This window comes from Ambystoma mexicanum, chromosome 12 (genome assembly GCF_040938575.1).
Source record: "Ambystoma mexicanum isolate Mex_15411 chromosome 12, UKY_AmexF1_1, whole genome shotgun sequence".
Taxonomy (NCBI): Eukaryota; Metazoa; Chordata; class Amphibia; order Caudata; family Ambystomatidae; genus Ambystoma; species Ambystoma mexicanum.
The window spans coordinates 1,164,162,632-1,164,188,824 of NC_090936.1; the positions used below are offsets into that span (position 1 = coordinate 1,164,162,632).

At 48.1% G+C, this 26,193-nt stretch overlaps 1 protein-coding gene across 5 annotated transcripts in view; it reads right to left on the minus strand.

The window, feature by feature from the left end:
* XPOT (exportin for tRNA) overlaps positions 1 to 26,193 on the minus strand; it is a 1,180,573-nt gene that overhangs the window by 520,620 nt on the left and 633,760 nt on the right. The gene's annotated exons all lie outside the window — the stretch shown is intronic.

The following is a 26,193-nucleotide window of genomic DNA, read 5'->3' on the forward strand; positions in this document are numbered from 1 at the left end:
CTTGCAAAAGTGGGAATAAATAACATTGTTAGGAGGTTTTCGAAAGTCCTACCTGTGATAAGACGTTAGAAAGCCCAACTTGGATGAACAGGAGGACATCCCTTGGGTTTAGCCTGAACTACCCAAACATTTGGTAGCTATGGCTGAGCAGCCAGGCTTAGACTAGGAGGGATGAGGGCTGTAACGAGGTGCACAATACTCAGAACATCAAGGACACACATACTAGAAGTTATATAAAAATAAGTATTTGTTTTATATACACTGAAACCTACATTTTAAGTAAGGTAAGCACCATCACCTGTAGTATTAAACACAGAATATATGCAATATTTTCATTTTTTTAATTAAATGTTATGGTTTGTTAGACAAACCTGTCATCATTCAATATCACGCGATTCTGAATCATCTCACAATACAACATTTCTAAACAATATAAAAGGATAAAGATTACTTTAGAACACTTAAAGTAACACACAAGTGGTAGAAACTTCTAAAAGGGGTATGTAAACTTTAGACCAACTTTTTTCACTTTGGTTAACCCCTGCTTAACCAATCTTATTATAGTCCAGCCCTATTCTAGGTGAGTCTCATTACGTCAAGGGGGGACCTGGGGGTCCAGTGACCAAAGGCAAAAAGAGTACAGCAGGTAAGCAGCAAACAAGGCAGAGTCTATGAAGAGTTCTTCAAGTTTACAGGTAGGTAGCAGAATATTTCTTGGTCAAAGGGCACAATGGGTTGTCCACCCCAATGTAGCTCAATATAGGTCTGGGAGGAGATGCAAGTAACAGCTTAACTGCAACCTTCCGAAGCACAGGAACAAAGCAGGCCCCAGCTATGTATGAGGGGCTGAACAGTTGCTTTTTGGTGAAGAAGCTTGTGCAGCAGGACAGTCCCCAAGAAGAGGTAACAACAGACCCCAGTTCGAGCTTCTTGGTCTTGGCGATTGAAAAGAACTTGCAATGGATATGGAATTTCTCTCGAGTAGTTGGACGCCCAGCAGAAGATATTCGCGGCACTGGCTTGTTGGTGCCTGCATCAATGCTCGGTTGAGGGATGGTTGTCATGCAGTAGACTTTGTTCTGGGTCTTGGTCCTCATCTCAGCTAAGGGGGCTTTCAGGAGCAGGATCAACCTCTAGATTTCCAGGAGGATGCCTGCAAGGTTTTCGGATGAAACCGTGCTTTGGTTGACATTGCACTGAAAATGGCACAGGGCCCCGGGTATTGGCGAACTGTGGGCTGTGGAGGTCACAGCTCTACCAGGGAGGGCGCAAAATGCAGTTTGCGTGGGACAGGTTAGGTCCACCAGTCCAGGGGAGGAAGTCGTCCACTTCGGGGCTTACCTGTGGCACAGAAGTTGAGGTTGGGACTGCAGCGGTTACTCAGACGGCTCTGGCTGGCACAGGAGGTAGCTGTGGACGTCCACCAATCACCAGACATGCATTCAATCAAACTTGGGGGCTACCTGTCCAATGGGGACAGCCAGTCTCCGAGCACAAACTGGTTCCAGGCAGGCACACTGCAGGACAAAGACCAAGGGGTTTCGGTCACCTACCCCACTTCCTCTCCTTTCAGGCACGCAGAGAGCCTTGGCAGGCTTCCCAAGGGAAACACGTCTAAGACAAAAGACCCATCAGGGCCTCCCCCACCCAGGCAGCTAGAAGGATGCTAAGGAAATAAGTCATCATGAACAGGGCTTAGAAAAGTACATCCACCATTTTAGGCAATGAGGACCCTAGTAACCCTTGTCGCAGCTGCAAAGGCAGCCTGCGACAAAAGTCCACAAAATGTTGTGCAAAAAGGTACACTGCCACCAGCCTTTCAGATGAATTAGTAACAGTAACTAAAAGTTACTAAAACAGTGAGAAAAGGTAGACAATGTTTCCCCTCAGCACCCCCACATAAGGTGGGGTGTGCCGATCTCACAAAATACAATACAGGCAGGATAAAAGGGCGCCTCACTCTGCCCTTGTAACTTGTGTCAACACAAGTAAAATCAAAAGGGAAGCTCAAGGAGCTTCCAGCAACACTGCAAAGAACGTGCTGTGTGCTGCAATAATACAATGTAGATGCCAGAAAACATGAAGGAAAGCAGAACTCCATAAATAGTACCAAAAAGAGGTCAAAAGTATTCTCAAGGTTAAAATTAAGAATGAGTGTGTGTCAAAAAGGTTCCCACTCACTTAGGAGAATCAGTTCAAAAATCCAATAATCCAGCCAAAAATGCTTAAGGGATCAGTAAAATAATTAAATTGTTAGGTAGAGTTTCCTTCTTTACCGTTCTTCAACCTAGCCCTAAAAAAGGCACCACAGAGCCAGTGCTGCGAAGATCTTATGTGCGTACAACTACTCTAGAGCAACCATCAGATTCATTGCAAGTTCTTTACTTCATTCACCAGGCCAAGAATCCTGAACCAGAATCTTCTGTTGCCTCTCCTTGGGGATCGTCCTGCTGCACAACCTTCTTCACTTAAAATACTTACCGGAGGCATGCTTTGTTGTTCTGGTGCTTCGGATGGTTGCAATTCATCCCCTCCCAGGCCTACATTGAGCTACATTAGAGTGGACAACCGTTTGTGCTCTATACCATGGAAACCACCTGCTACTTACCTGTAAACTTGAAGAATTCTTCATAGTCTCTTCATTGTTTTCTGCTTACCTGATTTTACTTCCTCTGCACTTGCGCCACTGGATTCTCACTGCCCCCCTTGACTCCGAGACTCATCTATAATATGGTTGGCCTTCTTAAGATTCGTTAAGCAGGTGTTAACTAAAGTTAAACAAGTTGGTCTGAAGTTTACAAGATATTGCAACTATTCTGTGTTTAAGGCTACTGTGCGATAGTACTTACTTTACTTAAACGTTATAAGCCTTAGTGTACATAAAATAAATGTTTATTTTTATATAACTTATAGTGTGTGTGTCTTTCAACTAAATGTATGCTCCGAGTACTGTGTGCCGCACTACAGCCCTCACCCCTCCTAGACTAAGCCTGGCTGCTCAGTCATTGCTATCAACCTTTGGTTAGTTCAGGCTAAACCCAAGGGGTGCCCCCCTGTTCATCTAAGGTGGGCCTCTCTAAAGTCTTATCACAGACAGGACATTGGCAACATCCCATAAAATATTATACAAGAAAGGAACATACATGGCTTTTCAAGCTAAATAAAAAGATGCACTAACCTTTACCTGCATCTAAAAATATACAAACCGATTTTTACCGGCAATGAACTTCGTGGTGATAAGAACATGAAGCCAGCCACAAAGCTACACCCACTATCCTAATATTTATTGATTTAATAAGTGGAGGCTGATTCTCCCCAGCATTTTGAATAAGTGTAAATGTAACAGGCCTGGCATTCCCTTTAAAGTTTTAAAAGCATTTGCTTTGAAAGTCTTCGGTTTCCAAACATATACCTTTCAAATTATGAATACAATCCCAGCCTCCAGTTTGTTTAAGAAAAATACTATGGGGATGTGGGACAAAATGTCCACATGTTGAGGGCTGTCATCCCAGGTACACTTCAAGACAGAAAATAACATCCTACCACATGGCCCTAACCATGGTATTATTTTCCGCTGAATGGTTTACCTGCCATTTTCCTGCCGAGTCCTTATCGAATGACACACCAGAGAAGTAAACATGATGAGGATCCAAGTCTCTTATGGTAATGGTACCCCAAGGCACCTTTTCACCCCCTGTAAGACTCCTTGCACAGGTGGCTGTGTGGGCTGCACTGGTTGGTGGCAGCCTTTCTATGGGTATAGTGTGGTACAGTCTGCTGTACGATGGGGATTTCCCTACAGGCAACCTCTCTGTGTACATCCAGTGCAGACTCAAATGGCCAGATATTGTTTCTTAGAAGCGCTAGTAGGATTCAAAGGCTGAAATAGACAGTCATAGTTACTGCCTGCCTAAGAGAGAAAGGGCTACAGTTGTTTTAGCCAAAACATGATATGGCCTATTATTGAGTGGTGCCTGGATTCAAATCTGAATCCACACCTTTGAGAATGCCAGTGAGAATGCAATGCGGAAGTCCCAGAGTGGCCGTCAGTGGCTTTAAAGAATGAAACTGTGTGACTGAGTCACACATCCCACATTCTCCTATTTAACCCAAGCATCTGCATCATTGTGTTACTGAACCTGGGGATGTCTTGAAGTACAGAAGAAGACGGGAGTCAAAAAGGAATTTCAGCCCCAAAACCAGAGGTGAGAATTACTTAACATCTAGAAAGTAAGGTTTCCCTTAGGATATCCCTGGCTACCACTGCAGTAGTTGAGCAGTCAACCTTTGGGAGGGCATGAGAGTGGCTTCAGAATATAGCATTAGATAAGAAAATGTCCAAACAGGGATGTTAATAAAATATCTTCAGTGAAGAGGAGTAATATGATATGCAGGTTACAGGTACATGGACCTGTTGAGAAAGCATATTTTCAAAATACAGGATTCTCACCCTATCCTTTAGTGTTAAAGGCAATGTCCAAGGTTTGGCTGGTTGCACACAAGCAGCATTTGGGGGCATGTATCTAATCAACCTGGAGTTAGGATATCTTAGGATGCACTTGCGGAGCAAATGGAAATCATAGCAAAATGTACTGAAATGTTCTGTGATTCACATTTGATTTGTATAGTTACAATTCATTTACCATTTTTATTACTGTATCTGTTCAAACATCCTATGGAAGAAACATTGCTGAAGATGGAAATTCAGGATCGTTCCTGTGGCCAGCATCGAAGAGGTTACCCTTTTCTAGTGAACAGGGAAAGACACTTACTATGTCTAGCTAAGCTATCTGTGTAGAGCGACTGAGCAGTAAGGCTTGGACCCAGAGTGTGAGTGCAATGAAGGGTTCAGTTAAGCACACACACAGCACTCGAAGTTTGGTAGAATGTCTCAAAATAAAAAAATGTATTTAGTCCTTGGAAAACTTGTATCAATCAAAAATCAGGTACGTATATCATTATACGTACACCGCCAATATATACACATTCATCTTTGGGGTGCTCTGTCTTTTTATTAGGTTTTTAAACAAACAGAATAAATGACATACCGTTGGCATAAGGGTCATGTTACAAACATTTACATTTTATCGCTCTTTCTTTTCCCCAAACGGGACCATTGTCATCAACAGTAACTTCAATTTTCCCTCACCCACCCCCCAGAACAAGGTTTCTTCTCTTCAATGCATACGTGATAGAAAGTTCACACTCGTGTCGTACATGGCCTACCTCTCGGATTTGCCCATTCAATAGTTTGTCACTCAAATTGGCGCGTTCATACCTCTATGACTCAATAGGTATACTTTGAAATTCGAGCACTCCATCATTGGTTCTGTGCTGGGTCCCTTTCCGGGTCAGATATGTGCTTGTTTACAAAGTCACTCCACATCAATTTGTTTTGAGCTGCCCTTTCGTGGAGGGCCGCAGTGATTCTTTCCATTGTATAAATGTTTGTGGCAACCCCAATCCACTCTTTCTCGGAAGTTGGCTCGCCTTCCATTTAATTACCAAACAGGCTTGTGCGGCGAGCAGTAAACGGACCACAATTCCATTCACTTTCAACGCCCCCTCTTCTCACTCTTATAAGCCAAACAATATCAGGAGGGGCGTGACTTCCCGGGAGATCACATCTATTTGTTTAATCCATCCGAGGACTTCGTGCCAGTATACCTGAACTCTGGGACATCCCCACCACATGAGCCAGTAATTGGCTCTCCCCACAGACGGCAGCACATAGGGCTTGTAGCTTGAAACATTTTTGACAGCCTGTAGGGGTCGTACTGCCACCTATGCAGCAACTTGATAGCATGCAGTTTATATTCTATGACAAGACAGGAGGCTTGCATTATGCTCATCTTTCTTTAATACTGCCATAATAGCATTTCAAAAAATATAACTTTTAAACTTTAGTATTTGTACTTTTCTGTCACAACAAAGAAAAATAGCTAATCTGAGGTTTAAAAGTCCAACCACAGTGTCCATTTTCTTGAGATGAACATAAACTAAAACTCCCATAAAACCTATGGAGTGTTGTAGTCCTGACCCTAACTCCTGCTCCAATCAGCTCCTAGGTCAGTCTATAAGAACCTTGATCTCCAGGTCCTTTCCCCTTTCTTTTTTGCTGCCAAAAAGATAAGTACCTCACGTTATCTCTCAACAAATAGAATAATTGTGTGTGTATATTTATAAGCTTAAGCGCTGCGTATAGACAGCGCATATATATGTATGCATTACATTCATTGGCATTATAGTTTATCTAATCATAATCCGATCGTCGCTCTGATGTTACCGTGCATCGTAGCATTCGGTCGTGGTTCCGCGGCGTAGTATTGTATTGGGCTTTCAGAGGAGGCGGGACCGGCGCCGCGAGCAAACGCGCTCGCCTCAGGCACCCGGCCCCGCTCCTCGAGGAACGAAAAGCTGCGCCGGCGAATAAGTTGGGCGGCAGGACCCAGGGGAAGCGGAAGGAAGACAAATCTCCCGGCATTCAATGAGAGCTTCCTCGCTCGCGCACGCAATTGATTTCATTGCATTTGCGGCGAGCAGAAAGAAAGCTACTTCCCAATACCATAGCAAGCGTAAAAAAATAAAATGTAAAAAATAAATAAATAATTTACACCAGAGCATTCTTTAAGGGGGCAACTAGTTTCAAGAAGCTTCCTGTACTTCGTTTGAAGCAGCACTTCAGTAATATGTCTACTGACAGGGTTTGTGAAGACAGAGGCCTAGCTGCATTTGTTCCCCGGCTGACAGCCCAGAAGTTGGTTTTACCAACACTAAAGATGGCACAATGCAACAGCCTTGGTGCTACACCTTCCACCTCACCAGAGTGGTCAGAGGAAGAGTGGGGAGAGAGCTCTTACCAACAGGACACTGATCTCTCACAAAGTTTTAAAATGGTATTGGGAGATTCCTCATCAAAAGCTGTATCACAAGGAGTGCAGCCTATTGCAGAGAGGCTTGATATTCTAGAAGCCATGATTCAAGAACAGCAAGCTCAGCTTGCCAAGAAGAGAAAAGCAGAAGAATCAGCAGAACAGCTGTCAGCTAGACATCCCTCTGAAGGGATTGAGCATAAGGGGTGGAAAGCAGCTTGGAAGACTAACCATACTTTGACGCCCCGAGCAACTTAGAAAGGGAGGATACTGCTCCCCAAAGACCAGACGACCCTGTCGCTAGGCTAAAAAGAGCCTTCCTGGAAAAGAAAAAGCAAAGCCAGGACAGACCTCCTACCCCAGGGGTGAACAATCAAGGGGACAATGATGAAGGCTATATGCCAGATGACGAAGGTGGGGACGACATCGACTCCGCACGACATGCAGAGGGCGAGATCGGTCCAGAAGAGATGGACAACACCACCGATATGTTTGAACCAGAAGCGATCAGTCACCCAAAATCTTCAGATTGGGTCCCATCGCCCAGAGTAGAGGCCTATATGGCCAACATATAAGGAAACCTCTGGACAGAGAAGTACGGTCCAGAATGCGCTCAGAGTGTCCTCGACCAGAGTTGCCATTTAAGCTGGCGGAGACACCAGAGCTTGACTCCAAAATGGTCACCTTTGTGACGAATACGGCGCAAGATAGCCGAAAAGGAATCGACCGTGCCTGGCGAGGATGCCAAGATAAGCTTCTCGACATTGGAGGTCCTTAGCGAAAATAATGGACCTCGCGGAAAAAGCCAAGGACACTGGAACTCCAGTAGACGCTTCGCCCCTAGCTAACTGGGCACAAGGAGCAGTCTGTCTCATGGGCAACGCTAACTGTGCTATGTCATCGAAACGAAGAAGGGGTGTTCTTCTGAAAATTGATAATAAGCTAAGTGACTGAGCCTCATATGAAGCTGGTGAAGGAGCCAGGGGTCTGATATTTGGCGAGGCGTTCGCGAAAGAATTGTCACAATTTGTAGGCACGTATTCGGCTCTAGAGAGCTCAATCAAAAAGATCTTCCCATGACGAGTTTTTTCCGGGACCGGACGTTACAGGGGTCGTAAGTCCAGTCGCTTCAATTATCACCGTCGACCCCAAGGGCTGCGCGCCCAATACTGGGAAGCAACAAGACACCACCTTCCTGTCCAGAGCCAGGTTCCCCAGAGGTCATAGAGGGAGAGGCTCCTACAGACAACCCAATGCCTCAGGAGGTGAGTGTAATGAACTTGAAAGTAGAAGGGTGAACCCTTCAGTTTGAGCGCATGGCAGGCGTTATCGCGCGATGCATGTGTATTAGTAGCAGGGTTACGGCTAGAATTCATAGGAGACCCCCATACAGACCTCAGAACCCCATCACATCCCATCCAGGTGTCCCGAGAAGAGGAAGCGTTGTTACACAACGAGCTACTTAGCCTAGTAGACAAGAATGCTATAGAAAAAGATACACAGGGAGGACCAGGATTCCTCAGCAATATGTTCCTGGTTCACTGAGGGGACAAGATACGACCAGTGATAAATTTAAAAAGTTTGAACGAATGGGTCATTTACAACCATTTCAAGATGGAGGGCATCCATTTACTTCGAGACCTCCTTCGAACAGGAGACTGGTTAGCGAGATTAGAACTCAAAGACGCTTACCTCACGATTCCGATAGCTCAGGATTATCGGAGATATCTGCGGTTCCGCTGGAACGGGGAGATATGGCATTTCACACGTCTACCATTCGGCCTGGCATCAGCGCCTTGGGCCTTCACCAAACTCATGAGGCCCGTAGCAGCAGCTATATGAGAAAGAGGAATCTGCATGATTGTTTACCTAGACGACATTCTAGTCCTAGGTACAGACAAAATGACTCTGTCCAAGAACGTGCAATGGATATTCACGCTCTTGTTCTCTCTAGGTTTTTTAGTGAACTTAGACAAACCCCAGCTGGTACCAGTCCAAAATATAGAGTTCCTGCGATTCAATATAAACACAATCAAAGCTACCCTCGAGCTTCCGCACCACAAAGTGAGAGCGATAAAGAAAGAGATCAGAATAGTGATAGCGAAGAAGATTATCTCTCTCCGAGCTCTAGCAAGATTAGTAGGTCTTCTAGCGGCCTCAATTCAAGCAATTTTTCCGGGCCCACTTCATAATCGAGCGTTACAGAGGCTCAAGATAAAACATCTACAGGGAGGGCTCGGTTATCACCAGATGACAACTCTGGATCAAGAAGCGCTTTCGGAGCTTCAGTGGTGGCTTCACAACATGGAAGCCTGAAATGGCCGATCGATTTTCAGAGACATTCCGGACGTTATTATAGAATCAGACGCAAGCAGATCCGGATGGGGAGCCAGATGCGAAAATATGGAGACAGGAGGAAAGTGGTCAGAGCAAGAGTTACAACTACACATAAACTGTCTCGAACTACTAGCAGGTTCATTCACAGTACGTGCCTTTACGAAAGACAAGGTACAATGTTACTTGCTGCTCAAGATGGACGATACATAAACAAACTAGGAGGGACGAAATCTCGGATGCTAGCAGAATTAGCAAAAGATTTTTGGCATTATTGCCTGCAGAATCAGATAACAGTAACAGCAGAATACCTGCCGGGGAATCTGAACGAAGTAGCGGATTGGAACTCACGATATCTGGTGGATTCCAGCGATTGGAGACTACATCCGAGAGTGTTCAAAATGTTACTAGACCTCTGGGGTCCCATACACATAGATCTGTTTGCGTCCAGACTGAACGCGCAGTCACAGACATATTTCAGTTGGAGAATAGACCTGGGTGCAGCTGGCACGGACGCGTTTCTCCAATCATGGAAAGGAGCGCTCCATTACGCTTTCCCTCCGTTTCTCTTGATCATGAGGGCTCTAGCGAAAGTCTGCAGGGAGCAAGCAAAGCTAATAATAGTACTCCCTATCTGGAAATCTCAGCCCTGGTTTCCAGTAGTGATGGAACTTTCTACGGATTTTCTGAGGACAGATCCGCATCAGCCGGACCTTCTACTCGACCCGGCCGGGAGAATGCATCCGCTGATCTTAGCGGGCACTTTACGGCTGATGGCCTGCAGGGTTTCAGGAGAAAATGGGAGTTGCCTGGCATTTCGCAACTCGCTGCAGACTGCATGAGAGATTCATGGGCGCCTTCCACCATTAAGAGCTATAACGCTGCATGGAACGGTTGGGTTCACTGATGGGCAGAAAAGAGTGTGGATCCCGTTTCTGCCCCTGTAGTGCAATTGTTAAACTTCTTAGCAATGAGATTTCAAGAAGGCAACGCCTTTAGGACAATAGGAGTATTACGGTCCGCAATATCAGCAGGGCATGATCCAGTAGAGGGTAACGCCATTGGCGAACACCCCACGGTTCCGCGACTCCTAAGGGGCATGAAATTGAAGAAACCTCCAGAACCGAAATATGACAATGCATTACTTACCGTAAAAGCATTTCTGATGGTTGTATCTGCTTAGATTCACATGCTGTGCATAGGTCCGACATCCAGTGGTCACTGCAGAGTATTGCATTTTGTTTTTCGTAGTCGAAAAGGTGACGTCGACAAGGCGCGTCTGTAACACTATCCCTATAGTGACGTGCGTTGTACCCACAATCCCTCACGCGTCGAGGTCCCTCTATTTGTATTTGTTCTGCCCTGAGGGAGCCTTCTATACGTGAGTGAGTACAGAAAAGAGAGAGAGAGAGATGTAGAAAGGTGTCTATGTTCCTTCCATCCGAGCGGGGAGGAAGGGTGGGCGCATGTGAATCTAAGCAGATACAACCATCAGAAATGCTTTTACGGTAAGTAATGCATTGTCTTCTGATGTTTGTTAATCTGCTTAGAATCACAAGCTGTGCATAGACTAGCGAGCAGTACCCGGAGTTGGAGGTGGGTTATGAGAAGGAACAGTAGAGAAAAGATGTCTTAATACTGCCTGTCCCACCTGGGAGTCAGATCTAGAGTGTGCATCTAGACAGTAGTGTTTTGTAAAGGTGTGCACAGAACTCCAGGTAGCCGCTTTGCAGATGGACTCAAGGGGAACATTTGCAATGAACGCTATGGAAGCCCCAGTGCCTCGAGTGGAATGTGCTCTTGGCTTGAAGGATAGTTCTCTCTTAGCAAGAGTGTAACAAAGAGTGATGCATTGAACAATCCATCTAGATATAGTGGACTTTGAAACTGCATCTCCTTCTCTTCCTGCTGCCACCGAGACAAAGAACTGATTAGTCTTTCTCAGTGGTCCGGTTCTTTCCATGTAGAACATGACAGCTCTGCGTACATCTAATGTATGCAGACTTTTTTCTCCCAAGCTGGAAGGGTTTTGAAAGAACGTTGGTAGTTCTATTGACTGGTTTACATGGAATTTCGAGATGAATTTTGGTGCAAACCTTGGATGTGTGCGTAGAACCACCTTATCCTTGTGAACTGTTACGAAGGGGTCTAGAACAGAAAGAGCCTGTAGTTCACTTACTCTCCTAATGGAGGTGATAGCTATTAGGAAAGCAGTCTTAAGAGTGAGGTCTTTAAGAGTTGCCTTGTGCATGGGTTCAAAAGGAGGGCCCAGGAGTCTAGAAAGTACCACATTTAAGTCCCATCCGGGAGCTGGGTTAGCTATCGGAGGGTGTATTCTCTTTACCCCCTCCATGAAGGCCTTGATAACTGGTATCTCGCACCACGACACTAAGTTGGGAAGTGGTGTATGCAGAAAGTGCCGCTAGGTGGACTTTAATGGAATTGAACACTAGACCTGTACACCAGATGACAAATCTTTTCCACTTGCTAGAATAGCAGTGGCGAGTATTAGGTTTTCTGGCTTCCCTGAGGACGTCCATACATCTCTGCGTGAGTTGTAGATGTCCAAATTCTATGATCTCAGGAGCCAGGCTGCTAAGTTCATGGTCTGAGGGCATGGATGCAGTGTCCTGCCCTTGTCCTGTGACAGCATGTTGTACGGGCAGGGAAGTTTCACTGGGGGAGATAGGGACATCTCCATCAAGTGAACGAACCATGGCTGCCGGGCCCACATTGGGGCCACTAGTATCATGGTAACATGCTCATGGTGCATCTTGTGCACCACATTGTTGAGAAGGGGAGTCGGGGGAAAGGCGTAAACAAATTTCCCTGACCATTGAATCGACAGACCGTTCCCCTTGGACTGGTTCTGGGGGTACCTGGAGGCGTAACTTTGGCATTGTGAGTTCTCCAGAGTTGCGAACAGGTCTATTTCCGGGAATCCCCATTGCGTGAAGACGTCTAAGACGATGTCTTCGTGCAATTGCCATTCGTACTCTTTGGGCAGGGGGAAGTCTCTGCTGAGTTCGTCTGCTAGCAGATTGAGTTCCCCTGGTACGTGTTGTGACAGTAGGAACATGTTGTGTTTGAGAGCCCACTTCCATATATTCTGGGACAGCTTGGACAGTCCTGGAGAGCGGGTGCCCCCCTGCTTGTTGATGTAGTACATGGCTGTGGTGCTGTCTGTAAGGACCATCACTGTCTTCCCTTGTAGGTGTTCCTGGAAGGCTTTTAGTGCTTTTAACACCGCCAGTAGCTCCAGTAGGTTTATGTGCTTGGATGCTACGTTCGGAGTCCGCACTCCGTGAGCAGTCTGATGGGATAGGTGAGCCCCCCATCCTGTGAGGGATGCGTCCGTGGTTAGAGTGGCCTCCACCGCGGGTGTGGCAAAGGGTTTCCCTATTATCAGGTTTTCCTTTGTCCACCACCGTAGCGAGAGAACCAAGGCTTGCGAGACCACCACTAGATCGTCGCATTGTCCGCTGGCCTGACACCACTGGCTGTTGAGCCACTCTTGCATTAGGCGCAGGCGCGCGTGAGGTACCAAATAAATACACGACGCCATCATTCCTAGCAATCGCATCGCTTTGCGCACCGTCACCTCTCGACCTGCCACATATTGGGGGATCTGAAACAGCATGTTTTGGACCCTCTCGTTGGAGGGGCAGACAAGGCCGTCCTTTGTTCGAATTAGAGCCCCTAGGAATTGTTTGACTTGGCTGGGGTCTAAGCTGGACTTCTTCTCGTTGATGGAGAAGCCCAGTTGGAACAAAAGGTCTACAGTCTTTTGGGTGTTTGAGAAGCATGTCTCCTAAGAATCCCCTGTTATGAGCCAGTCGTCGAGGTAAGGGTATACTGGGATGGATAACCTGCGCAGGTGGGCCGCTGCCACTGCCAGTACTTTCGTGAATACCCTTGGTGCAGATGCTATGCCGAAGGGTAGCACTCTGAACTGGTAGTGTTTGCCCTTTATCATGAACCTGAGGTATTTTCTGTGCGCTGGCAACATTAAAATATGAAAGTATGCATCTTTCATGTCCAGTGTTGTCATGTAATCTCCCTGTGATAGCAGTGGGATCACTTCCTGTAAGGTCACCATACGAAACTTTTGGGGTTTGACAAACTTGTTCGCTGGGCGCAGATCTAATACAGGGCGCATGGTTAGATCCTTTTTGGGTACAAGGAAGTACACTGAATAAATACCTTCCATTACCTGAGATAGAGGCACGACCTCTATAGCTCCTTTTTCCAGTAGTTGGTCCACTTCTTGGAGAAGGATGGCGAGGTGTTCTGGTGTCATGCGGCGTCCCCTCGGGGGTCTGTATGTTGGGGAACTGTTGAACTCTATACAGTAGCCGCGGGCTACGGTGGGAAGTACCCAGCGGTCCGATGTTATTCCCTCCCATGCTGGAAGAAAGGATGTTAACCGGCCCCCGACCGGCGTTGCATGGGAGGGGACGCGAATCTTCGCGTCACTTGGTGGTGTTGTTGGCTTGGGAGCCTCTGGGGGTGGAACCCCGGCCTCTTCCCTTGCCACGACGTTGACCCCTCTGATTGTACTGGCCGCTATTACTTTGGTAGTTGCTGGCAGAGTACTGTTGTTGGTTTTGTTGCTGGCATTGTCCACGAAAAAGCGCTTATTACCAATTAGGTTAGGGGGTTTTGAAATTTGGTCTAAGGTCTTTATTGTATCAAATTCTTTCTTCGCGTTCTCCAGCGCGTCATCCACTGCTCTCCCAAAGAGGTTGGACTCCACTATGGGTTTATTAATAAGGGACGCTTGCGTTTCCGCCTTAAATCCGGACTTGCGAAGCCAGACGTTACGCTTCAGTAAAATTCCTTGTACCAAAGTGCGGCCAGCCGTCTCTGCTGCATCGAGGGTATTCTTGACGATGCTTTGATTGACCAGAGAGCCCTCGTTAACTGTAGTCCGTAAACGAGTCCTTAGGGGTTCGGGAGCTTCTTCGATGTCCTGTCTGAGCTTAGCCCATTGAGCATCGGCGTAGCTTGCCAATAGGGTGTTATTATTGGCGATTCTGGTAGAGAATGCTGCAGAGGTGGTGATTCTCTTGGCTAGGGCATACAGCTTCTTCCCCTCTTTGTCTGGAGGTGCCTCGCTAGTAGATAGTGGGACTCCTGCCCTTTTCCTGGTGTTGGTCACAACCAGGGAGTCCGGGATTGAGTGACCCTTAATATATAATGGGTCTGATTGAGAGGGAGAGAACAGTTTCTCAATCCTTGGATTGACTCCTCTCACCAATGCCGGAGTGGAAAGAGAAGGTGTAATACGTCTCTTAACTGAGGCGAGGATGGGTATAACCTGGCTAGTGGGGGATTTCTCTTTGATAATCCTCTCCACAAAATCGGTGTCTGGGGTGACCTCCCCAGTTTCGATCTCGAAATGTGCTGCTGCCTTCTTCAGCAGTGCATTGAAGGTGGGTTGATCATCGACAGGCGAAGGGTTCCTGACTGGTGTAGTTTCAGTAGACCTGATGACTATACTGCTACTGCCTGTGTCAGTCGACCTAGCCGGTGACTGCCAGGGATTTGGGTCGCCCTCGCCTGTGTCTTCCTGGAATCCTTCCTCACATAGGTTAGTTTCCTCGTGAAAACCTTCCTCTTCTTGTTGGTCCTCAACATAGGTGAACTCATCTTCCTCTTAGAAGAAGGTGTCTTCCTCAGTGGGATTGTAAGAGCCTATGTCCTCCTGTATGGGGTTATAAAACTTCTGGTATTTAGCCCTTTGACTCTCCAGGGGTTCCTCCCTTGGTCTCTTGGGTGCCCTGTCTTCTGGGATGGACATGAACCTATCTAGTTTGTCCATACAGGTCTGGAACCTTTCAAAGGTCCACTGAGGTCGGCCAGGACGGTCTGGGAAAGAAAAGGGGGTTTCTTCCTCCGGTAATTGTCTGCGTCAGTCCCATAACGTCGAAGAAAGAGAGCCTTCGCCTTCTGAGTATCCTTCTTGCTGGCTAGGGCCTTCTGTCGGCATCAGGAACAGGCCTGATCTGTTTTCCGGCGCCTTCGGCGTATCTTTGGCCTTGTGCGCGGTTTTCGGCGTTGCACTCGCTGTACGTCTTTGGCCGTCTTTAGATGCTATGCGCGCGAGGCTTTCGGCGATCATACTCTCTTCCGAGGGATCGGTCGCCGTCGCGCTATGAAACGTCGAGCCTTTGCTTGTCGAGTCCTTGCTCGTCGAGTCCTTGCCCGTCGAATCCTTGTTGGCAACGTGAGCGCTCTTGCGATGCGCGTCGCCGGAAATTTTGGTGTTAGCGCCCTTATTTTTAGAGTGCCCAGTCGCCTGTCGCAGGAGCAGTGGCGGGGAGGGCTGACGACCTTTACGGTCGGCGGAAGACGTCGGTGGGCCAGGCGTCCCCGTTGGCGCTATGGCTGCCTTCGTCTTCGACGAATGTGTGCCTGGGGGTATGTGCTTTGGTGTTTTTTTGTGTGCGTCCTTGTCGCTGGGGTGTTCATCCCCATAAGCTGGGCGTGAGCCGGGCTTGTCGGGGCCGGGGACGGACGAGGAGGAGCGTGAACGCTCCTTTGAGAGGTCTACAGCCTCCGTTATGGGGGCCGTGTAGTCACTGTCCTCGTCACACTCGGCGGCGGCAACGGGCGAGGCGTCAGGCCTAGACATGGCGTAGGCCGCGCACCTTTTGACCCTGCGGTCTTTTAAAGTTTTGGGCTTTAGTAATTTACGGGCCGCACAGCCGTCCTCCTGGTGATCGAGGGGTAAGCAACGGTTGCACCATTTGTGCTTATCCTTCCAGGTATATTTACCCTTGCAAAGCGGGTAAAACCTAAATGGCGTCCTCTCCATAGCTGAGGGTAATAAGTGTGACTATGACCTCGAAAGAGAGGGAGGGGAAAGAGAAAGGCATTCTTAAAGAAAAGAAAGAAAGACCACAAAACCCCACTCTCCCTACTGTGTATGGCCGGCGAGGCCAGGCCACGTGTTCGGCAGCGCCGAAGGATCTCCTCCGCTCGTCCTTCCGTCGAAGATCTTGCTCGGCGGAGAAACGGCTCTGCGTCGAGGGAGGGATCTACGTTATTGATATTAATAACAAACGACCAAAGGTCGAAGAAACTATTTGGCAATGTCTCTCAAGGAGCTCTGCATAAAGGCGACCAGTAGCTGGGCGGAAAAAAACAATCTGAGGGACCTCGATGCGTGAGGGATTGTGGGTACAACGCACGTCACTATAGGGATAGTGTTACAGACACGCCTTGTCGACGTCCCCTTTTCGACTACGAAAAACAAAATGCAATACTCCGCAGTGACCACTGGATGTCGGACCTATGCACAGCATGTGATTCTAAGCAGATTAACAAACATCAGAAACAACGTTATGGGATGTTAAAGAGGTCTTTCAACTTTTTCTAGAGTGGCCAGAGAACAGTAGGCTATCCCGATCCCAGCTTTCAGGCAAGCTAGCAATGTTATTGTGTCTTACGGCATGCCGAAGAGTATCGGATGTTAAAGCACTGGAAATAGATAGGAGTAGCCTTTACGATAACCAAGCGAATGAAATCGGATTCACATATTATTTCATACCCCTATTTTACTGAGAATAAAAATGTATGTGTAGCGCAATGTATCAAATATTACGAGACCGCCACAGCGCAGTACAGACCGCTAGGCGTCACACAGCTGCTAATAGCACGTAGGAAGCCTTATCATGCAGTTGCAACAGCGACAATAGCTAGATGGGTGCGCGAAGTTATGCAATGGGCAGGTATTGACTTGTCTCAGTTTGGCGCGCATTCTGCTAGGGGCGCGATGGCTTCTAGAGCTTTCTCCGCTGGAGTGCTGCTCCAGGATATAATGAAAGCAGCAGATTGGTCCTCTGAGTCGACATTTAAGACATTTTATTTTAAACCTGTATCTGATATAACAAATAGAGTGGTGGCGAGCTTTGAAAAAGCATAATGCGAGCCTCCTGTCTTGTCATAGAATAAAGATTGCCCACGCTATCAGCTCAGGAAGTCTTCATTCTATTAAAGACAAGGAGGCGAGCATTATATCCCACCCAATTGAAGACGAAAGGTGAACCTATGTGTGCTTGTCGTGACACCCACCCTGATGAATTGTTCTCTGTTTTATCCTAGGAGACGACCAGAAAGCAACCTGATCACGAGCAATGAGACATCGGAACGGAGTCAAGTTATATTCGCCCAGGGATTCCGGGCAATTACAGTTCATGGACGCTGGTCACAGTTATGTTGATGATTCTGAGTTGATAGTTCATAAGACTGTTGAGTTTGTTTCTGGAGATCTGGATCGCAAAAAGAAAGAGGAAAGGACCTGGAGATCAAGGTTCTTATAGACTGACCTAGGAGCTGATTGGAGCAGGAGTTAGGCTCAGGACAACAACACTCCATAGGTTTTATGGGAGTTTTACTTTATGTTCATCTCAAGAAAATGGACACTGTGGTTGGACTTTAAAACCTCAGATTAGCTATTTTTCTTTGTTGTGACAGAAAAGTACAAATACTAAAGTTTAAAAGTTATATTTATTGAAATGCTATTATGGCAGTATTAAAGAAAGATAAGCATAATGCTCACCTCCTTATCTTTAATAGAATGAAGACTTCCTGAGCTGATAGCGTGGGCAATCTTTATTGGGCAGCAATTGATACCCGAGTGGCACCTTTATATATCTTTGACCGCAGACGCGTGTCATACTCCCTGCCAAGGTCTCTTTCCCACCTACTTTTCAGATTGGCAGTAGACCTCCTTCCATTATCTAATAGCGCCCTGATACATGCTTGAGATCATACCCTTCGTTTCAGTTACTGTGTCAAGCAGTTTTTCAAACTGAGTGAGCTCCCTCTGAACCCTCTCACGCCACTCCTGTCTTGTCATGACTCCCTTGAGTCTCAAGTACAGGAGGTGCGGAAGCGGATGTATCCCAAGGACCTCTTCGAAATCGAAATTGTAATGAAGACGCCGCCACGCCATAATTGTCATACCCTCTTGAGACCTGCATCGTACCAAGGTTGGACCCGCGCATGATTGGGTATCTCCTCACATACTGTTACGCTCACCTGGTATCCCACAGGGGCGCCACACGATACTGGATGGAGGTCTAAGCGCTATCCCGGACCCCTCTCTGCTTGGTTATGTGCCAGACGTTGGGTAGCGCCTATAACAGGAGAATAAAGGGTTAAGATATTGGTTCTGTGATGGGTGGACTCATCTCCCTCTGGTCCAAATCCCCTGCCTTGGGGTTATTGCTCACCTTAGGTTTTTGTGCTTTGAACTCTTCGTCCTGCGTCTCCGTGAAGGCGCGCGTGGTTGGTGAGGGCGTTCCGTGGACCTAGTTGCTTCACTGGTCCATGTGCCCTTATGTCGGGTCCAGACCGGCCGCGACTGACTGCTTGCTGTTTTACAGGTGAGTTATAATGTCTTTTCCATCTTTATTCTGTCTCTTTCCCTCGGTTTTCTCTGTCTTCTCGGCATCTTGCTCCACTATAGTGTTCCCTAACAATGTCTCTGTTTTCACAGGAATGGTTATGATCTCTGAGTTGCCGCCCGCCGATGGCGAAGACCACAGTGAGTTATTGATGCGCGGAGCGCTGCACTGTTTATTGGTGTTAATTGCTAACCTGTGTTCTCTTCCCTTCTTTGTACAGGTTGCGATGATGTTCCGGAGTGATGAGCGATCGAAGCACTGCTTGCCCAGGTAAGTGCTTTGTTAATGCTGACTTTGTTCCTTCTCCCTTGCAGGTTGCGGTGAAACCCAGAGATAGGTGAGGTAAGAGAAGCGCAGGATGGATTCAAGACCGGTTACTTCACAGGTAAGTGTTCTTGCTCGCTAATGCTGTTCTTGTTCTTCCAGGTTATTAATGGAATCCAGATCTAGGGCTTCAGGATCAGGCCGCCGGAGAAGCAGATGAGCAGGAGCTAGACACGGTGAGCGTTACGCTGCAGGAGTGCAGAATAACGTGAAGCGTGTTCTGCTGTTTGGGAGTGGTTTAAATGGCCCAGGTACAGTAGTTCCAGGCCCAGTAGTTCCAGGGCCAGTAGTTCCAGGGCCAGTAGTTCCAGGGCCAGTAGTTCCAGGGCCAGCCACACCCAAAACGCTAGACCGCATGGTTTGGTTCTAAAGAACTGAGCTGTGTAATAGGCCTCCATGTTGGATTAAGGTCCAAAACTGGTATTGCTTTATTCCCGATAATGAGCCTGGCGCCAAAGGCGCCACAACTGACTCCATGTATGTTTCTGCTGCCAGGGGGGCGTTATACCTGAGGGGGTCAGGGGCATGGATCGTGACACATACTCCCGGGACCAATATGTGACTTAGTGAAGAAAGCCATGTGTTACGCCTTTCATGTCCGCCCCCTCCCTCCCGACTTCCCATATCATGCCAAGTATGGGGTGGTCTCGAAGTCTTCTGCGAAGTTTCTTTCTAGGGACCCACAACCATTCCGAAACAGTGGCAGGAGTCATGTTATGAATGTCAAGGTGAACCCATTGTAGGTCTTTCCTCCCTCTCAGGTGGCGGGGTGGGGGAGTCAATACCCTCAACTGCACTGCCTGGTAGTATAACTTTAAATCTGGGAGGCCAACTCCTCCTTTTTCTTTGGGTAAGATGAGTACCTTGTATGATATCCTTGCTTTCTTCCCCTGCCATAGACATTTTAGGATGGCTTTTTTTCACATCTCAAAAGAATGCTCCCGGGAGCTTCAATAGGAGCATCTGAACGGGTATAGAAATTTTTGGAGTCACACGATTTAATTGCGTTAAGCCTTCCTATCCAGGAGATTGTAAGGTTCTGCCATTTCGATAGGTCTGCGTGGAAAGAGGTGAGGAGGTGGGGGTAGTTTGATTTATACAGGCCCTCCAACTTTTTTGTCGGGTTAATCCCTAGATAGCGCAAGGTGGTTCCCCCCCCACCACTAGGCCGAGTTAGGAGAATCTGGCGGTGTTCTCTAGAGAGGGTTCTTGTAATGGGAATAAAATAGATTTGGACCTATTGATTTTAAAGCCTGTTCGGGAGAATTCTCTGTTTAGGCTGAATTTCCCTACCTAGTGAGGCCCCCAGCAGCTTTGCTGGATTTCTGGGGTTTCTTTTTTTCTCCTGCCAAGAGTGAGACTCTCTTACCCTCACTCTTGGGCATGTTTGAAGTGTGTTTTCTTGGTTAAACCTTGTGTTGAATGGGCTATGGGGTCTTTTACTCCATAGGGCCTCATAGATTTTTGTGATGTGGGTTACACAGCACCCTCTGTGCAGTAACCCAGGGGTGTCCTAGGGACTCCCCAACATAGACTCCATACCCTGAGACTGACTACTGTCTCCCAGGGCATGTAAAGTCACCAAAGACTTTTACTAGTCTTAAATCCTGAACAGAACCAGTACAATCCATCATATTGTGGACGTACTGGCTGGGGCAATTCGATTGCCCCAGGGTCTGTTAGTCGAAGGGGCACGTCTCCGTCCCCCCTGATCGAGTTTTGGCTGGTGGCGGTGGAAACTACTTTTTATATTCAACCGCGAATATTTTCCTATGGGATTTCCCATTGTTTTAGGCTAACACATTTAATTATTTATTTACGGTAGCCTCAAACATACCGCAGGTTTATATATTTATTATTATAACTCCGGTTGGGATTTTCTGCCAAAACTTGATTCTAAAATGGCGTTGGCGTTCGCCTCTGTAACTCTGACCCAAAGTGGAGCCCTTTGTTCCACTTTTGGCGGGCTTCTCCACAGAAGCCCTCCAAAGTGGTGCCACTCTGTCTGGGGTACTTAGGAGGGGTGGAGGGGGATTTAGGCACCCTGGACTGAGTTACCTTGGTAACTCAAGTCGCACTCCGTCCTGATTGGCCCAAGTGGTGAGCCGGCCGGCTCACCACTTAGCATGTTTGAGTGACAGCTAGGCTGGGTGAATGGGGGTTTGCTGCATAAAAGCAGGGCTTTGGGGACTGGAACTTCAGAAGTCGCCACAGGACCAAGAATCCGACGAGGGAAGAGCTGAGCCGACCTGCTACGACGACACCACCTGGTGGAGCCCTGCTGAACCGTCTCACCACTTTTCCCAACGACCGAGGAGAACTCTTAACGGAGTGGCTCCTTCCCTTGACTGGTGGGGACAACCAGTTTTCACCTTCTTTCCGCTTCTTCGAGGTATCTCGTGGCCGCCTTGCCCGTGCCAAGCACCCCGGCAACCGGAATACCACACTTTTACCACAACCGCGAAAGTCGGTACAACCCTTTAACCGGAGGACTCCGCGGCTGGTTTCTTCCCGGGCAGTGCAACGACGACCTTCTTCTGCTCTTCAGCGAGAACTTCTTCTTCCCTGACCGACGTCGAGCCTTGCTGCCACTGCCTGGAACAACTGCCACCGCTGAAGGATCCTTCCGGTTTAAGGTGCCGTGTTCCGCCTGGCTTCCCTTGCCACCGACTGTACGGGGTAGTTTTAGCCCCCGGCTTTCGAACCTGGGAGTGCCTGGGACACCCTGGCTAAACTTTCTAAGCCTCTCTAAACTCTTTCTGAACTCTTTTGCAAGACTCTGAATCCCTAATAACTGTGTGATCTTGGGCACATTTTTCGCTCTGTCTGCTCTAAGAGTGGGCCCTGCCTAGTGACTTTTGCTCACCTGTGACTTTGTGCTTCTTTGAGCCTACTGAAAGTGTTCTTGACCTTAGAGTGGTGTGTTTATCCTAATTCTGCTCTTTCTCCCTCCCTTCTTTGAACCACTAGAGTGTCATCTAACGTTAAGCACTCACCTCTGTTTGAATTATGTGGTGTTAACCAAGAGTTGTCTAGTTAGGAATAAGGGTTGGGACTGCTTTCCATATAACTGTGTTTGAAGTGTTTTACTATGTATTGCTAGAGTGTTTTCAACTTATGTGTTCTTAAAATAAATAACTATATACTTTTGAAACCAAACTCTGGTCAGTGTTTGCTTGTACTATTGTGTTCGAGTACCTATTGTGTATACTTTGCATACTGCCTAACTCTTCTTGAGGGAAGTCTGACTGCTCAGCCACAGCTACCAGGTAAATCTGGGTGGTGCAGACTGCTACCAAGTGGGTTTACTGCTATACCTGTAGTCTTAAATCTTTTGCAGTGTTCCCTAAGGGAACTGCACAGGTTTCTGCCTAACAAAGCCTGTAGCTTTCTATCAGCTGTATGGCTCTAGGTGTCTATGTCAAGGAGTTTTTGACGTAGAGTAAGATGCCGTCTGCATGAAGGGCAACTTTATACTCCCTTCCTTCTACTTGAAGGCCCTCCACTTGGGAATCCGCACTTAGCGATTGTGCAAGAGGTTCGAGGGAGAGAGCAAACAGTATTGCCGAAAGGGGGTAGCTTTGTCTCGTGCCTTGTCCCAGATTGAACCACCTGGAGTATTCAGAGTTGACCATAACCGACGCCTGGGGGGACCTAAGCCGAATTTGAGCAGTACTGCCTCTAAGAAAACCCACTCTACTCTGTCAAATGCCTTTTCAGCATCAATGGACAAAAGCGAGGGATAGCCCGTCATTTTCTTTGATTCATGGATTAGATGGGTCTTGCGCATCGTATCCGCGCCGTCTCCCTAAAATGAAACCGACCTGGTCGGAATGTATAAATAGGGGCATATGGATCTCGAGCCTAGCTGCCAGTACACAAGTGTAGATTCTAGCGTCCATGTTGAGGAGGGAGATGGGATGGTATGATCCGCACTGTTTGGGGTCCTTGCCTTCTTTAGGAATCACAGATCAGTACCTGCGAGGAGGACTCGGGAGCTACTCCAGTTTGCAAAATATTGTTAAATAGATCAACCATAAAGGGGAGGAGGGACGAAATAAAAGTCTTATAGAAACCCGCCGTATACCCATCATTTCCAGGTGCTTAACCCAGTGGGAGTCTCTTGATCGCCCTTTCCACCTCCTCTGCCGTAATAGGAGATTCCATTTGCTCCACCTTGTCTCAGGAGCGTTTCGGCATGTCAACTCCCTGCATGTAATCGTCTATGTCCGACTCACCCTGCGAGGACTCCGATCTATAAAGGTGTTCATAAAAGTTTGCGACGGAATCTGGGATATTACTCAAATTCACTATCTGGGCCTCACCTCCCTCCTCAATGGCGGAAACCCACCTCTCAGCTCTCTGTCCCCGCAATTTGGCTGCTAGGAGTGTGTCTGCTTTATCTCCCTTTTCATAGTGCTTTTGTCTAAGAAATTGGAGCTTGCGTATGACTACCCCCTCAGCCAAGCGTCGCAATTCTTCCCTCTTCTGTACTGCTTACGCTATTCTGTCCGCCCTCCCATCCATAGGTTTCTGTGCAGCAATATCTAACTGCGTGATCTCCCTCCTCAATCTCTTCTCTATAAGGGTCCTTTCTCTCTTCTTCTGTGCCCCTTCCTTAATCAGAATGCTTCGCCATGTTGCCTTCCCAGCCTCCCATATCATCCTCTTGGACCCTGTGTCATTTACAGGAAAGTATTCTTTAATTTCCTCTGCTAGTTCCTCGAGGAAGACAGGGTCCCTCCATAGCATTTCATTACATCGCCATTTCGTACTTATATGGTGCAAGGCGAGGAGATTCATGTCAGCAGTGACCATGCTGTGGTCCAACCATGAGATTGGGATAATCTCTGAAGCTGCTACAATCGTATTCAGTTCCCCAGGGATGTATAAATAGTCGATCCTGGTGAATGTGGAGTGTGGGGCTGAGTAGAAGTGATACCCCCCCGTCTGGTTGGGATGTAAGTGTCGCCAGACATCTTTCAATCCCTCTTTCTCTGCCTTTCCACTTTTCTCTGCTGACAAGGTTTCCAGACAAGTCCGATCTATGAAAGTCTCGTCTAAACAGGTTCACCCCTGTTCCTCCAAAACTATCAAGGACCACATCGACTCCCTGGCTCCTGCCCTGGCTGACTTTTGCAACCACTCCTTCGCCTCTGGAGTCTTCCCTTCCCCCCTCAAGCACTCCCTTGTGCACCCTCTTCTCAAGAAACCCTCTTCCGACCCCTCCTGCCCGGCTAACTATCGCCCTATCTCCATCACTCCCTTCCTGGGCAAGCTCCTGGAGAAACTGGCCATCCCTCAGCTTAACCTCCATGCTGAATATGTTGGTAGTCTTCATGACCATCAATCTGGTTTCAGAGCTGCCAGAAGTACGGAAACTGCTCTCCTGAACATCCGTGAAGACCTGCTCTTGAACCTCGATTCCAACACTCCGTGTGTTCTCATTCTGCTTGATCTCTCCTCTGCCTTTGACACTGTGAACCATGCCATCCTGCTCAACCGTCTCCGTGAAAACCTGGGTATCACTGGTCAGGCTCTGGCGTGGCTGACCTCTTTCCTTTCAAATCGACCCTCCCAGGTCCAACTGGGGTCCTTCCTCTCCGACATCTTTTTCTCCACCTGTGGTGTCCCCCAGGGATCTAATCTCTCTCCCTGGCTGTTCAACCAGTATCTGGCACTCCTTGCCCACCGCATCGCCGCTCTCTGCCCTAATTTCCAGTGCTATGCGGACGATACCCAGCTCATTTTCAGGCTACCCTCAGCCTCCCCCTCTCCTTCCCTCATCTCTGACTGTCTGCTATCCAGGAATGGTGTGCCGCCAATGACCTCTGCCTTAATGCCAGTAAGACTGAGATTCTACTCATCGGTACACCGACTCCCTCCTTCCCTGCAGCTCTCTGGCCTGCCTCCCTTGGCCCCCTCCCTGCTCCTACCTGCAATGCAAAAAACCTTGGGGTCATCTTCGACTCCACACTCTCCTTCTCTCCTCATATTTCCGACGTCGCTAAGAAGTCACACTACCAGCTGCACCACCTCAGAGGTATTCTTCCCTTCCTCTCCTTCCCCCAGAAGCTCACTGTCTCCCGAGCCCTGGTTCTCTCGAAGCTGGATTACTGTAACAGCCTCTATCTTAATCTGCCTGCCTCCACTCTCCGCCCTCTGCACTCATCCAGAACAGAACTGCGAGACTTGTCCTTGGCCTCAAGCCCAGGGACCGTATCTCTCCAGGACTGAAATCTCTACACTGGCTCCCAGTGGCTGCGAGGATAAAGTTCAAAACCCTCTGCATTGTCCACAAGGCCTTCTGGGGCCTTGGTCCTAAATACCTTCAACTCTCTCTTCCCAAATATCTTCCTTCCCGAGCCCTTCGCTCATCCGCCTCCAACTCCCTCAGGGTCAGCCGCTTCTCGAAGCAACGAGCTGGGGGTAGATCTCTCTCCGCGGCAGGGGCCTCCCTCTGGAACAGCCTTCCTGCCTCCCTGAAACTTGAGAACCATCTCTGGTTCCGGAAGCACCTCAAAACCTTCCTCTTTGCTTCTGCTTTCTCTCTCCCTCTCCCCTGCTGAACAGCTAATATTCTTCACTGAAACTGCACTGATTCTGCAACTGGACCACTCTTAACGGCCTCGGTCCTGGGCCCAGCCACTCTCCACTTGCACTGATGCCCTGGAACCCCTCTGCACTGCGGGACTGTCTCTGTATCCCTACAGCCCCCCCCCTTTTCCAGCACTTGTTCTGCACTTACCTTGCACTTGCCACCAACTGGCCCTATTTATTACTTTACGCCACTTAACTTGTACTGCACTTCCCCCCTCCCCTTCCCCTGCACTTTTCCCCCTCCCCCACCCCTGCGCGATCTGAATGACACCTGGCCTAGCAGGATCGTTGTCTGTCTCCCCCTGTTCCTCCCCTCCCTGCCTCGTCGCGCCTTGAAACACCTGTGTATAGGCGCGTTACAAATGCCATATCATATCATACGTCCTCATCATTTTCACCACCTCTGTATGGCAACTATCTGCCGGTCCCCTTGCGCCCAGATTGCCAGCCTTCCAGTAAGGGTTCAGCCCATATGTTAAAGTCACCGCCCAGGATGACCTTCCCGACAGCTTCAAGCATTATCTTCGGGACCATGCGTTGGAGAAAGTGGGATTGTCCCACATTGGTGAATAAAGCGTTGAGTGGTCTTGCCTACCCTACCCACCACTATGATGTCCCTCCCTTCCACATCTTAGTGACTTCAAAAT